At 53.2% G+C, this 14,778-nt stretch overlaps 1 long non-coding RNA gene across 1 annotated transcript; it reads right to left on the minus strand.

Moving 5' to 3' along the window:
- Nucleotides 1–4,148: 4,148 nt before the first annotated feature.
- LOC138063561 (uncharacterized) lies at nucleotides 4,149–9,915 on the minus strand. Its single transcript, XR_011137091.1, has 3 exons — nucleotides 9,554–9,915; nucleotides 5,663–5,726; nucleotides 4,149–4,295 (listed from the first exon to the last, which is right to left on the minus strand). It is a non-coding gene; the product is annotated as an uncharacterized lncRNA (long non-coding RNA).
- Between the last annotated feature and the right edge of the window lie 4,863 nt (nucleotides 9,916–14,778).

The raw sequence follows: 14,778 nt of genomic DNA on the forward strand, positions 1-14,778 counted from the left end.
AGAAGGCTCTGCGGGACTCACAGCACCTTAACAGTAGCCCAGTCAGTGAGATGTGATGGGCAGGGATGGCAAAGTGCCTGTTCGCATTTCCCAGGAAAGATGCTGTGCACTGCTCCTGGTCAGGGTCAGGGAGGTCTTTCCAGAAGGAGCCTCTGAGCATCCGTAGGCCAAATCTGGGCTTAGGCCTTTTTAGACCTTGCTAACCAAGAGACAGGACAAGGCAGAGCATGGCTCAGTATGCGGCATGTTCCGCTGGATGCCTGCAGTTCTGGAAGCAACAGACTGGGAGCTGAGAAAGAGGTTCCCTTCAACCCAACACGATTGCGATTGTTGATGCGATTGATCCCCAGAGTCTTGCATGGAGGAGTAGGCCGGGCAGGGGGGATCCTCACCCCTTCTCCAGGACTAGGGCTGGCTTCATCCCTTGCCCTGCAAATAATTCCTTTTCTTTTTCAGGCTCAGAAGAGGGCCAGGAGAGCCCTGTCGGACGCCCTCACAGAGTAGGACACAGCAAGCAGTGGCATCGGTGCTCAGGTACCAGCTAAGCACACAGCTGAGACCACAGACGTTGGCGGGAAGGGCTTTGTCAGGGCTCTGCTCGTGGGCATAGGTGGTGGGCTCCAGGGGGAGCACAGTGTGAGGTTGAGGGTTGAGCTCCTGCCCCCGAAAATGCTCATCAGAGCAGCCATGGCATGGGAAGAGGAGGAGACCATCTTTGCTTCTCTCACAGCCCCACAAACCAGACCCATCCTTCCTCCACTTCCCCACCGCCTCACAGAGATGCCCCCTTCACCTCAGGCTTGGGGCAGGCGTGTGGTGCATGCAGCCCTTCCCGAAAGGAGCGCCTGCCTTTTCAGCTGGGGCCCCACGACACTCTGGGAAAAGGCTGGGCCACAAAGGCTGTGCGCCAGCATGGTCTTCAGCCCCGCGTGCCAGCCAGCTCACATCTGAGGTGGGGAACCCCACAACCAAGGCATCTGTTGCCCTTGTAGGCTTTTGCAGCCTCCCTCCTTTGGGCTCCCTTTGGGGCAATGGGCTACTGCCCTGAAGTAGGAGAAAAAAGGAGAAAACTGAGAGGTCACTACCTGACCAAGGAAGCCAAGAAGGTGAGAGCCTGCATATTGCAGCCATCAAGCGTACACAGGGCTGTGAGAGCTTCCCAGACACTCCTGTCCCTTTCCCAAGCCCTGTCAATCCCCTACACTGCTCACAGGACAGGGATGGACCAGGGTTGGCAGTTACCGGCGACACAGGTCCCCTGGTAAGCAAGCACTGTGAGGCAGGGACTAGCCCCTATGCAGCCTGCAGTGAGACAGGCCCAGCACTGGCACACTCCAGGTTGCTCCTTCTCCCAAGGGCCGTGTCACATAGAAGCCTGGCTGCGCTCCCCCAGCCCCTGGCACCAAGGCTGTGCTGCTGCCTGCGTGGTGGCAGTGGGCCTCAGAGGGACATGGGGGGACTGCGCTAGGCTCCTTCCCCAGTGCTGGAGCCCAGCACTTGTGACGCACCTGGCGCTGATTTGTTTCTGCTGTAATTGTGAATACACTTCATGTACCTGCTTCCCAGCTAGCCTAAACACAGTATTTGTTCCAAAGCTACATTGCAACAGGAAAATATTACAACTCAGCTTGCTATTTCTCAGATCAGGTGATAACAATCTGCTCAGGTTGGGAGTCTATCTCCTGAATGCATCTACTTTGTGCAGATCACTTAACCTTATCTTTCTTGGACTGAAGACACACATTCAGACAAATGCGTGCATGCATGTTTAAATGCATTTTTTCCATTATGATATGAAAGATTAAAAAGAGCCAGCTGGGGATGGGATTACCACTGGCAACCCGAGCATCTTGATTAGAAGAGGCAGGGCTGTGTAAAAGACAGAGAACCCTTTGCTAGGGTTTGTCAGGGTGCTGGGTTTTGGTAAGAGATACACAGTCACCAGGCTGCTGCAGAAAGTTCTTACTACAGTGAGGTGGAAGGAGATGGTTGAGAAAGTCTTTCTGTGGCAGAAGGGGTTCCCAATCTCATGAATAGGATACTAACACATCCTATCCCTGGCAGGATTGAAAGGACCAGGAATGCTGCTCCGCAGTCACCAGCACAAAAACGTGGATATTCCCAAGGAGAATCATCATGCAGACAACTAGAACCAGCAGGAAGAGGAAGGCCTGAAATTCTGGGACATCAGTGCACCCTGGAAGGCTACATTTCATAACAGACGTCCCACTGTCCCACACATATTACGTGCGATAGCACTAGATCACCACTGGAAAAGGACATTCATGAAGTTCATTTGAAACACATTAGCATAACTTTGTTAGGCTTAAACATGAGAAACAAATGAAACCAGATTACATCACGTGCTCATTAAAAACTTTGTACTTAACAACACTCTTAAGTTCTCCTACTAGCCACCCTGCAGATTAGAGGCAATGACAAGCTCACTGTGGTTCCCACAATCTTGCAAGCTCCCAGGGGAAAGTCACACAGTGTGAAGTGAAATCACAGGAATAAAGTGTCTTGGAGGTTTAACGGGGCTTGCTGAGGGCTGTTAGAGATGGAGCTGGTGCTGGAAATCCATGTCCCTCCCCAGGCACTGATTAGACCAAAGCATCACAGGCATCGCTTGCAGGAAGACAAAGGAAAGGGACAAACGGCTCTGCCCTCAAGTAGCACTTTTGATGTGCGGCCGCTCTTCCATTTTTGACACACACAGACACACAGAGTTTCAATGGTCTGCTTCAGTGCAGTCGACACATCCCTGCTGCCCCAGCCCTGTGTAACTCTCCCCACATCATCCTCCATCCTCGAGCACTGCCTCGCAGTGCTGACATACAATCTCTGTAACCTCAACTTTCCTGATATTCCTCAGGCCTAGCCTGCAGCACCCCTGAAACCTGACCCCATTTGTTGGGGCTCAACGTCTTCACCAGGAACCCCATGCTCTCCTAAAACTGATCCCCAGCCCCCAAGTCCCACTGTTGCCTCTTCAGCATAAATCACAAGCCACACTACACAACTCCTGCTCCTCTTATCCCTGAACTTCCACTCACCACTGCTGCAACAGCTAGATAACAGGTTGGACATCCTAGGAAATGTAAAATGGCACTCGATAGCTGCTGAAGCAATGGAAGGCTGGTCTCTGGAATTACTCCCCACTCCTCTGCACTGAGTACATTTCCAGGTGAGATTACTACCCAGCTCACGGGGAGGTACCTCCGCACCAGCACCCACAGTTAGGTGTCCAGCTCTCTGCACTGAATCTCCTCCTAGGCATCTTCCTCAGGATGAATTGCATCCCACTGCAAAACCAACTTATTCTCTTCAGGGATGGCAAGGGCACTCCAACCTGTGGCTCTCTGCACTTCAAACACCTCAGTTTAGCCAAGGCAGAGCCTCTTCCTGGGGTCTTCATTTTTCCAAGGACTCAGAACACCTTTTCTGCCCAAAACCTCCACCTCCCTGCCAAAAAAAAAAAAAAAAAGAAAATAAGAAAAAAAGAAAAAAAGAAAAAAAGAAAAAAAGAAAAAAAGAAACAAGATTTGAGAGCTGGAGAAAATGCTTTGCTGTGAGGGCTTCAGATTCTGCCACAGACACATGAACTTCCTCCCACAGAGCCACCTCCCCAGCTAGCAGGCAAGGGCAGGGACACGGTGGAGTAAGGAAATGTAGCTTGTGAGCTGTACGGTAGGAGCTGTGAGAAGGGCTCAGATACCCGTGTCCTGTTTAATAGACTCAGTCACAAAACCATCAAGGAGACATTTTACCCTGAAGAACTTCAAAACATGAGCCCTGAAGACAGCAGAATCTACAAAATTGGGAAGATCATTCCTGTAAAGGAAGAAAGAAACAGCTGCTAGTAAAGTGGAACAGCTGGTCCAGTAATTTACCAGTTGCACTGAAGCCTTCCAAGTCTGCACGTCTAGCTTTTGGGCTTGGAGCTGGGGAAATAAAAGGAGAGAGGACAGTGTTTTTTACATCATACTGCCCAGCAATGACAGCCCCAGGATTTGCCACCAAACACAGCTCAGACTTTGTCGTAGAGCAGGTGAGGCCCCCGGAGCACTCAGGCGAGTGAGACCTGGGGCTGGCAGAAGTACAATTCCTGCACAGCTGGAAAAACATCAAAGGGAAACTACCTTTCTCTTTGCTGGGTATGGCATGGCACTATCCTTCGCAGAGAGGCTGTTCACCACTCCTCTCCAGCTTGATGGAAAGTAGGAACAATCTTCTTAGCTCCCACAGCAAAGCTCCAACCATTGACTTCCCAGCCATAGTCCTGGTCTACAATGCTACGATTAAGAAAACAAAGCTTAAAACAGACAACAATCTTCAAAGCTTTTGTACAGCCAGGGGCCTAGTGCAGGGGAATTAGCTGCCTGATTCAGAGATTAGGTCTCAGCTCAGACCTCAGCTTAGATTAAGCTCACACCTAAGCTTTAGATGCTCTTGACAACTGCAATTAGGTGGAACATATTCACCTTTGTTAGCTCTCAATTCCTATTTCCTTCTTTCTGGGGGCATCAGGACCTTCATATCCCACACCCACCTACTTGATCCTTCCAGTCTTTTCGAAGGCAGCCACTTCTGGCTTTTTCCCCGAATGCCACGCAACTGACGCGTGAGAGAACACTGAGTTACCTGCCAAGGCTTACACTGTGCAGCAGGCAGGAGGCAGAGGCAGGACCTGCCAGGCACTTTTGGAGTTGCAGTATTGTTCCTCAAGTGTCCCGTATGAGCAGAGAGCAGTGTGACTCTCCAATAAGCGCATGGAACTACAAGGAGATCACACTCCCTATGATGCACTGAGGAGGAGTACTAAACCGTCTCTCCTGTGTGGGCAACGCGCAGTATGTTAACCACACTTGGAACCAGAACAAGATGATGCCCAGGATGAGACCGGAGCTGCTGCATTTCTGAGCAAGAACGGAACAATTTGGCCCAAGCTTTTGGCTTTGCAAAACTGAGTTCTTATCTATTTCTTTGCTCTATCCAAGCACTGCGTGAAGGGAAACTGGACAGAACTTGTCCTGAGTGCAAGCATGTTGAGCCCCATTTCTAGAGCTGGAATGGCAGCTCTGATGGGGAATGAGAAACAAAAGTGATAACCGCAAAGACCTAAAGAATGGAGGGGGTGCTATCAGTCTCCGACAATTGTATACACCTTGCAGAAAGGTGCAGAGTCTAAGCTGTTCTTCTGCACTTCCCCTGTGGCCAATGCAGAGAGCCTTCCTTAAGGAAATCTATTGCTTTCTGATTCACTTGTGCAGAGCACCTCAGATAAATCACCCTCTTCCTAATTTTCCCCAGGGGCCAAGGGGACCATGTCTTCATCTGGACGAAAGATGATGGTCCACAAAGGGACCAGATTCTTCTTTAGACTGTTTTCTGCTGCCCAGATGAAGTGGGATAAGTCATGCCTCCTAAATACTGCTTTTTCTTCATATATTCACAATGGCGTAGAAACAAAATACATGACAGCACGAGACCTCTGTGAAAGTGCCATTTGTTGAAGAATGCTCCCCCTTCCCCTGGGAATAACACCTGGCATGAGAACATTCTTCACTCAACAGCATACAAGGAAGAGTGCAGGTATTTCTGGTTGAAAAGAGTCAATCAGCTTTCCCTAAAAAGGAAATAAGAAACAACACAAGCTTACCCCTGCACTGGCTTGCTTCACTGGCTGGATCTGGTCACGAGCTTTTTCTGCTGCTCTGTAATGCCTGAGAGAAGTAGAGAAAGACAGAAATGGGCGGTTTCCATGTTGTCACATTCAATTGTGAAGAAGCCACCTGCCAGTTAAGAAAGGCTTTTCGAAGAGCTGAATCTGGCTACCACCTCTGCTGCACACATGAACAAGGGAAAACATCCCGTCAGCTTGCAGCACCACTCTTCTGGAGCAGCAAGACTGGGAGAGGAGGGAGAGCTGGCGTCCTTCCCCACTTTCTTCCACCTACACATGGCAGAAGCCCTTTCCTTTCTCTACATCAGTTTCACTAGCTGGAAGATGGGGAAGCCACCAGCTCCGCCTCCTTGGGCATCTATTGGGGAGGAATACTGAGAGTTAGGTGCTATCCTGCAAGGGAAAACATGAACATTTGCAACCATGTCTGCATCCACGCAGAGCTAGCCCACTCAAACTAAACACCAGCACACTGAGCTGGCACCTTCAAGATGTTCACTTGCAGTTTAGAGGTTAGTCAGGAGACTGTCTCCATTTGGGAAGGAGTCCCCATTAAAGCAACACAGGCTCTGAAGATCAAGAAAACACACAGACATTGAAGGTCTCCTCATATACATCCCTTTTCCTCCAAAAACTAATATCTTCATTGTCACCAAAGATCCACCTTTTCAAGGGGCAGACCTACAACCGACACCCACGGTATCCCATGCTCATTGTGCTTTAAAGCCATTCAGTCCAGGATGGTAATAGAGACTCTGTACCTGATCAGATCATTTCTCTGAGACCACTCTGAGTACTTGGGACCTCTTATTTAAGGAACAAACTGGAAAAAAATACCATAGGGACAATAGTAAGTTTATACACATGACATTTGAACAAACTGATGGCTAGAGAAGAAACTTGTTTGTCAGCAAACCCATGTAACCTGGCCTCTCTGCAGGACACAGTTCAAAACACCTTCAGAAGTTACATGCCTTCAACTTTCTAGTGAAGCTTCGTAAAAGAAAAGACCTTGATGTAAACAACGGAACTGAGCTTGTCCAGAAATGGTGCAATTTGCTTCCTTAATTTGAACATTCTGCCATCATTACAAACAAAACAAAAGAAAACAAAGCACACCAAAACAAAGCAAAGACATAGTTACAAAGGGATTCTTTAAGAGTCTTGTCTAAACTCTACATTCAGTTAACTAAAGGGCACCTAAGGGTGCACAAGGAATTGATTAACTGGCATTACTGCAAAAAGCCAGACGCTACAAAGGTCACCCCTAGGAGAACAGACTTCCGCCTACGCCTAAGCAAGTCACTGGCACACCAAAGGCTCTCTCATTCACTTGTAACATGCATCTTCACTTTCACAAAAACCTTACAAAGCCACTTCAGCCAAGAACTAGCCAACAGCATTTTGGGGTTTGTTGTCGTTCTTCCCAGAAAGAGCTTGCTTAATTCCATAGATCCCGACAGAAGCTTGTTAGAGAACTGTAGCTGATTTAGCTTCAGCTTAGCCCAAGTCTGACTCTTGCTTAGTATTAGTGCCCGAAGTAGATGAAGCCGGCAGGCCTCAAGGCCCAACTGTCAGTGAACTCCAGAAACATTGCTGATGATGTGACTTTGCCCACCAGGTAACTGCAAAACAGATTACAATCAGCTAATACAAATACAAAACTAGCTAGTGAGGATACAAAGTAGAATGCAGGGGACAAGATGGGATGCACCTGGGTTGTGGTTGACCTTCCAGAAGGGAAGGCACTGTGGGAAACAAGGACATGGCAGCCAGCCTGGGATAAAGGCCTAGGCCAGACAGAAGGAGAGAGACACCAGTCAGAAGGAGAGAGACACCAGTCAGAAGGAGAGAGACACCAGTCAGAAGGAGAGAGACACCAGTCAGAAGGAGAGGGACCACTGACTCAGTAAAGACGACTGGAGGAGACCTTCCCTGGCAGGCAGGGAAATAAAACTGTAAAGGGTATAATTACCCCAGAATTTCTTTGTTCGGGGTCCCTTCCCAGAGGCACCCAGCTCAAGCTGTCACTATGCTGTACTGTCATTTACATGAATCATTCATTTTGCTGCTATACGTGTGTGAGACTCTGCTCCTTGGAAACCTCGGGTCAAACTGTTCCCATAACAAGCTATATTAGCAAAAAAGCTCCGGCTGATTTAGACATCCTCAACCAAAAGACTGGAGACTTTCAGCTGAAACACTCTCGCTGCTGCCCATGGGCAGAGGCACACAACCAGAGAACACCACCTGGAGTCCAGGTCACTCTGCTGACATGGGATCTCAACCGCTGGCAGGAGAAATAGTGTATCCTGTCACAGTCACTCAGCACAGACAACATCATGAATGAAAAGCCTCACCATTTCAGTAACAATGATTTAGGAGAAGAACCAGAGTTTTCCTCGGGACACAACACCCAAAAACAATAAGGCATACTAATTACTTGGAAAACGTACAACTCCTGATGTTCTCTCCCTTGCCTCAGTCTGCCCAGGGTCCTCCACCCGTGCCTCGATGCTGAGGAAAGAACAGGCAGAACAGGGCTGGGCAGCCACACACACGTCTCACACAGACCGACTTCCCTGCGCAGCACCCAGACTCCCAACGCTACGCGTCAGGTCCTGAGTTCTCCCCTCCCAGCACCTCGCCCATCATCTCCCCCACACACACGGCATGGTCTCTCCAGCAGCACCTCCTGCCACCGCGGCAGCATCTCAGCAACACCCCACACACCTCAACCAGGCAGCAGACTGCTCACACACAGCTGTGACTCCCACCACTGCGACTTCGGCCTCTTTCTCACATGCCTCCCACTAACACCCCCTTCTCGCACCCAACGTTTCTGGCTGTTACCAGCAACAACATACCACCCCGGCCTAGACGTAAAGCCTGCCTCCTTCCTCAAGGAAACAAAGAGACTAAAGAGTACTAAGCCATCTAAGGTCACAAGCAAACACACAAATCACTACCTTCTGGAAGCTCCAGAAAAAGACAAGCCCACGTAGGACACGAAATAAAAGACAGAAAAGAAACTCACAGGCACCCACTTAAATAACATCCGGCTAAAGTAATGCTCGGGAACTAGGTCTCACAACCAACTCTCAGCTGCACACTTCCTAACCAGGCAGAAGGCAGCAGTCAGGGGACATAGTTTGTCAGTTGATACAAAGAGGGAGTCTGGCAAATACTCCTGCTTCAGGAACAGAAACTGAAGGTGGTTTCTAAAGTTTCTTCCTAGTCTTTTTGAAAGCAAACAGAAAACACTGGAAGGATTCTTCAGTCTTTCTTCAACCAAATCCCTTCTTTTCAACTCTCATCCTCCCACACCAAGCGGGTGCCATCGCTATTGGACCATCTCCCCTTTTGTGTCAGGTACACCCAAACTTCCTACAACAGAAATGATATCCTTCACAGAGCACACGATGTTTGCTCACAATATACGACCAAAATCAAGCACAAAATACTGGGGGGGGGGGGGGGAGGAGATGGCAAATGCAAATCTATTCATGTAAAAAAGCATTCTCATTCAGAACTTGCTCATATTTCAGAAGGTAAAACTCAAGAAGGCAAAACATCTCTGTGTCCTCCAGGTCAACTTTTAGCACAACGTTAGCCGTCTTCAGGCACAACTTGCCAGCAGCAGCCTTCCAGCAGACACAAACTACAACTCAACCTTCCCAGTGTGACCTTCAGGGATAACTACCGCTTAAATACCTGGCTACAGTAACAACACCCGCTCTTGAACAGAAGCACATCCTGCTCCAAGTTTAGGAGAGCACTCACCATCCGCGAGAGTGCTGTCTTGTCCTTTCTCAAACCCAAATGCAGCTATGCTTAGATGCCTCCATCTCCAACAGCAACACCCACCTCGATGAGAGGGTGACGCTCTGCCTTTACAACTGGGGTTTCGCCAAGGGCCTGGGAGAAAGCAATGAGGACAGCGGTGTCGAGGAATACTGGAAACACCCGGGAAACCCGGGCCCTGACCCGTGAGTCCCCTGACAACGCTCCCCCCGCCAGGCCGCGCTCCCGGCCTGCTCCTCGGCCCGGCGAGGACAGCGCCCGCTCGGGGCCGCCCCTTCCCTTTCCCCCTCACACCCGCCGCAAGAACGGCAGCTCCCACACGAGGTGTCTCGCTCCACACACACTTCCCTCCGCCGAGGCCCTGCTCTGTCCCCAGCCCTCTGTCCCCGGCCCCGCACACGGCAGCTCCTCAGCCTCCAGCACCGGCAGCTGCAGCACCCCCAGCCCCGCCCCCCACTCCGGAAGTGACGCCTCCAGCCCCAAAGTCCCGTCCACCCCGCGCTCCCCCATTGGCTCCTGGGAGGTGGGGCGGGGCCTCCTGGGGTGGGACGGGAGAGGCAGGGGGTGGCAGTGCGCATGCTCTGCAAGGGAGCTGAGGGGTGGGTGAGGAAGGGGAGCTGAGGGCGGGGCCCTGAAAGGAGGGGTGGGGCTGGGACTGAGGGGGCGGGGTCAGATCAGAGCATGCGCACTGGTGCAGAGGAGGGGTGGAGGGGTGGGCGGGGCCTGCGGGCAGGGCGGGGCCGAGAGGCGGGTGGTGCCGCGCGGGGCAGCGTCTGGCGGGGCCGGGGCCGCCCGGAGCCTGGAGCCGGAGCGGCGGGAGCTGCCGCGCCGGGGCCGAGGGCCGCGGGCCGGGGCCGGGGCTGGGGAGAGCGAGCAGCGGGGGGCGGGCGCGGGGGCAGCCGGAGCCCGGCCCGGCCCGGCGGTCTGCCAGCAGCTGCTGGGGAAGGCCCGGCCCGGCCGGGGCCCCTGCGGCCCGGGAGCCGCCCGCGTCGGCGCCCCTTCTGCCGGCGGCCCCTTCTCCCTCGGCCCCGGCCCGGCGGCGGGAGCTGAAAGCCGCGAGCGAGGGAAGCTCCTTCCCTCCGGGGCCGGCCCTGCCCGGAGCTGCCTGCGGAGAAGCCCCGGGGGAAGTGTGCTGGGGGCAGCGGAGCCGGGAGCAGCCCTGCCCCACGCAGCCCCTCTGCCCTGCTGGGGCCGCTCCTTCCCCGGAGCTTCCCCAGCCCGCGTCCGGCCGTTTGTGGTGATCCCTGGATGTCACCAGCTTTCCCCCAGGGAATGAGGAAGCAGCCCCAGCCCCACCGGGCTCTTCCTTCAACTTATTGCAACCTGCAGAGGCTGCAGGGACCGGAAAGGCCACCCAAGGTTGCAGCACACATGAGGTGGAGGAGGAACTAATGGTCGTGCGCTGGCTGATGTGAGACCAGGAGGTGGCCAGCAAGGCATTGGAGGTGCCTCCGCTGCCCTTGTGGTGCACCCCAGGGCACTGTTTCCCTTGCCTGCGTGCCAGGGCGCCCCATGAGCCTGTCAGTCTCCTCCCAGCAGCTTCCTTGGCCCGTATGTTGGCCCCTCTGTTGTGCCTGCGGTGCCTTCAGGAGCACCCAAATTGTTATTTGGGTCATTGGTATCTTGGTAATTATAAAAGCAGCATTGTTATTTGGGTTATTGTTTGTGTATTTTATAAAAATTGGAAATGTAACAACTACCGAAGGGGGGATCACCACAAATTCACCTTTGGGCTGTATTTTGAATCATTGGAATACATTTGGAGGTGACCCCTGAACATGTAGAAAATTACTTACTTATTGTAATCAATGGTGACCGTTATAGACGTTGTGGAAGATCAGGAAAAATGGCCTAAAAATGGAACTTGGACTTTTAATACCATTTTACAGTTGATGCTGCTCTATAAACAGAAAGGAAAATGGGATGAAGTTCCGTATGCTGATATGTTCTTTGAGTTACGAAATGATTGCAAGAGTAGGAAAAAATGTGGATTAATGGCAAAAGAGAGAACTGTGTTAGTTTTAGAGAATGGGGGAGACAGAGGAATGGCAAAGCGTTGTTGTTCTGCATGCAGTATTGGGAAAAGGTGTAAAAAGCTGAAAGACCATCCCGAGGAGGAAGAGGATGTTGAATTCCTGGTAGCTCCGAGAAGAAGGGGCAGAGCCGGGGATGGTGGAGAAAAGGAAGAGGAGGAAGCGGCGCCACCGCCCTCCTGCAGAGAAGAGTGATCCTGATGGGGAGGATGATTTGTCTAGCCCTGTAGCAAGGCGTCCTCGGAGAGGAGGTGCGGTTCTGCTAGCACTCCGGAGACAGGCTGGAGGACCCAGCGGAAATGCAGGGGATGTGAAAGTCCCGTTTTCCACAATGGATTGAGGGTCTTGGAAGGAAATGGCAGGAAACCATAGGGAGGATCCAGGTAAAGTAGTTAAAGTTTTAGAAACTGTAATAGAAAATCATAATCCTGATTGGCGAGATTTGCAGGTAGTATTTTGCAGTAGAGATTTCCAGAGGAAGCCCCCGAGCAGCGCAGCCAGGGAGGAGCGAGGGGAAGCGCTGGGATGCTGCTGCTGGGGGAAGCCCGGGGCAGAGGCAGACAGGCCCTCGGGACAGCCGTGCCCCCCCCCGCAGCGCCCCCCAGCTGCCCGCGGAGCCGTCGAGGGCCGTCGCTCTCAGCCCCGTGCTGGGGCGGCGGGAGCCAGGCCCGCGGCAGGAGCGATGCCCCTCTCCTCTGCCGGAGGTCTGGCCGCAGAGCAGGTGCCTCCTGACTTGTGTGTGTCTGACACGGCTTGCAAGCCTTGTCTTACATCGTGTTCCTTTCTCTTCCCTCTGCTCTTCGTTCCTGTGTCTCTTTTCCCCCCACGCCCCCCCCACCCCATATGTATGCTTTCTGAACGTTAGCATGCTGCTGAAGCAAAGGAAAGAAACTCGGGTTGGTGTGTGTGTGGGAGGCAGGGGAGAGAGGGGCTGCTTCAAAGGAGCAGAAGGCAGCTATTTAAAACTGGGGAATCCTGTTCAAAGATCCCGATTTTCTGCTTTCTTGTTATGGGACAAGGCAGGAAATTGAGGGGCAGAACAGAAAAGAACCTTTTTTTCTGAAAGGAAAGTCAGTAGGTTGCATGTTAATTGCAATTAATTCATGGTATTAACTCCATTCCCCCGTCCTTCCCGCTCCAGGGCTGACTTTCATTCGGAGTGTGCCAGGGGCCCGATGGGAAAGGGCAGAGTGAAGGGGCTTTGGGCTGGCTCTTGAGTGCAGCCCCAGGGCAGGGGGCTGGGGGTAGTAAAGGAGTGTGGGGAGAAACAGCTCCATGAACCTCTGCACTAGAGATGAGCTTTTTTGTCTCTTGTTATGGTGTCGGGTTAGGGGTTGGTGTCACATGGGGCTGAGGGGAGGTAAAGCCATGCTGCAGCAGTGCATGGTCTGTTGCCTACAGTCCTGCTCTTAGCCCATGCCAGTCCTTGCAGTTTTGTGGTGAGAGGGATTTCTAGCTGAAAAAAGGCCCCATGAGCAGGAAGAGGATGAGAGGAGAGGGCAGCTCGTGCTTCCCCATCTGGCCTGGGGTTCCAGCAGCTGGAGGAGGTGCTGAAAGCCGAGCCCACAGCAAGGGACTGAGGCTGCAGTTTAGAAGGAGAGTGTTCCCATCCGCTGACCTGATGGCCGACCAGGCATCCAAGCTGGTGAGGGAAGCCTTAAAGTGGGAGCAACTGCGGGGAGAGGGTGAGTCAAAAAAGAGGGAGGGAGTGCTGGCCTGGGCTGGCAAGGAAAAGGTGCAGGGAGATGTGGACAAGAGAAACCCCAGAGAGAGAGCAGTGGGAATGCAGGGAGCTCTGCCTAGGGATGGACGATGGGCCTGTCGAGAGCTATGAGTGAGGATTAGCAGGCAGACCAAGAGGGGTGGCCTTGTAGTGGATGTGTGCTATGGACTGCCTGAAGAAGGGCAGCCTCTGCAAGCTCAGAGCTGAGCAGAAGAAAACTCTTCCTGCTACCTAGATAGCAGCTCTCAGCTAGGCTCAAAAGCTGAGACCAGAGGCATGGAGGCAATAGCATGGTGCTGTGTGTCCCCAGGGGGACCGCCATGGCATTGTGATGGGGGTCTCTATGGCAACCACCAAGGCACTGTGATGGGGTCCCCACGGCGACCACCAGGGCTTTGTGATGGAGGTGGCATCATGCCCACAAGGCCATTGTGATGGGGCGGTCCCCATGGTGACCGTGTCCCTACTGAGACCAGAGCCCCCAGGGGTGGCCACTCTGAGGAGAGCAGCTCGACCAGGAGGGAGCACCTCCCCTTGGTGCCAGAGTAGCAAGTCCTCACGAGTGGATCCCGGAGATGGACAAAGAGCGGCAGGCAAACGCCTGCTCCCAGTCCACGGACGGGCACCCAGGCACACAGAAGTGCAGGAGGAAGGTGAGTGGTGGGTCTGGAGGGAGAGGCAGGCAGCAGGGCTGGGACCTGCGTGCAGAGCACGAGGATGGTGGGGAAGGGGAGGTGGGGCAAGACAGCCAGGCATGAGCTCCCCCAGCGAGGGGGCATTTATTCATGGCCCTGGGGATTTTCTCTCAGATAAAGCACACACCAACCTGGATACTCCAAGGCCCACAGGGAGCCCGTGAGCTCTGCACTGAGGGGCAGAGAGCAGCTGTGGGCCAAGCGCAGCTGGGCCATGCGTGGCCATGAGGTTCCCTTTGACATGGGGCTGGGGTTTCCTGTGCTTCAGGGGCTGCTCGTACCAACACAACCACCTCCATCATGTGCCCCCTTCTTCCCGCAGGTGGGCCAGCAGGAGCTGCACGCAGTGGTGCAGCACAGCCGGACCCCGGCTTCGTCCCACCAAAGGGACAGGCTGCCTTCGTTCCCTGGCCCACAGAGCTCGTGGGCCTCTGAACGCGGCATCGTTGCAAAGGTACAGAGCTGAGCAGCGATGGTGGCAAAGCCTCTGCCTGACTCCCCGGAGGTGCCAAGAAGTGGGTGGGAAGTGCTGGGAGAGACCAGGAGGTCTCTGCCCCCAGCAGGCTGACTGCCTGCTCTGCACAGCAGTCTGCAAGGACATGCCTTGGGGTGTCTGAGGGAGCTGCCTTTGCCTGTCTCTTGCCCCACGGTGACAAACCCTCTCCCCACCCGGCCTTTGGGAGCAGGGGGGAAGCTGCCCACATGGGAGAGTGCAATCTTTGTCGAGGGCATCGGGGCCACAGGAAGTTTCCATGTGGGAAGGATGGAGGGCAGGGGGGAGGATGGCAGGAACTTACCCTTTCTCATGGGCTTTGATTGCAGGTGGTGGAGGACACT

The sequence above is a fragment of the Struthio camelus genome, chromosome 32 (assembly GCF_040807025.1).
Source record: "Struthio camelus isolate bStrCam1 chromosome 32, bStrCam1.hap1, whole genome shotgun sequence".
Taxonomy (NCBI): Eukaryota; Metazoa; Chordata; class Aves; order Struthioniformes; family Struthionidae; genus Struthio; species Struthio camelus.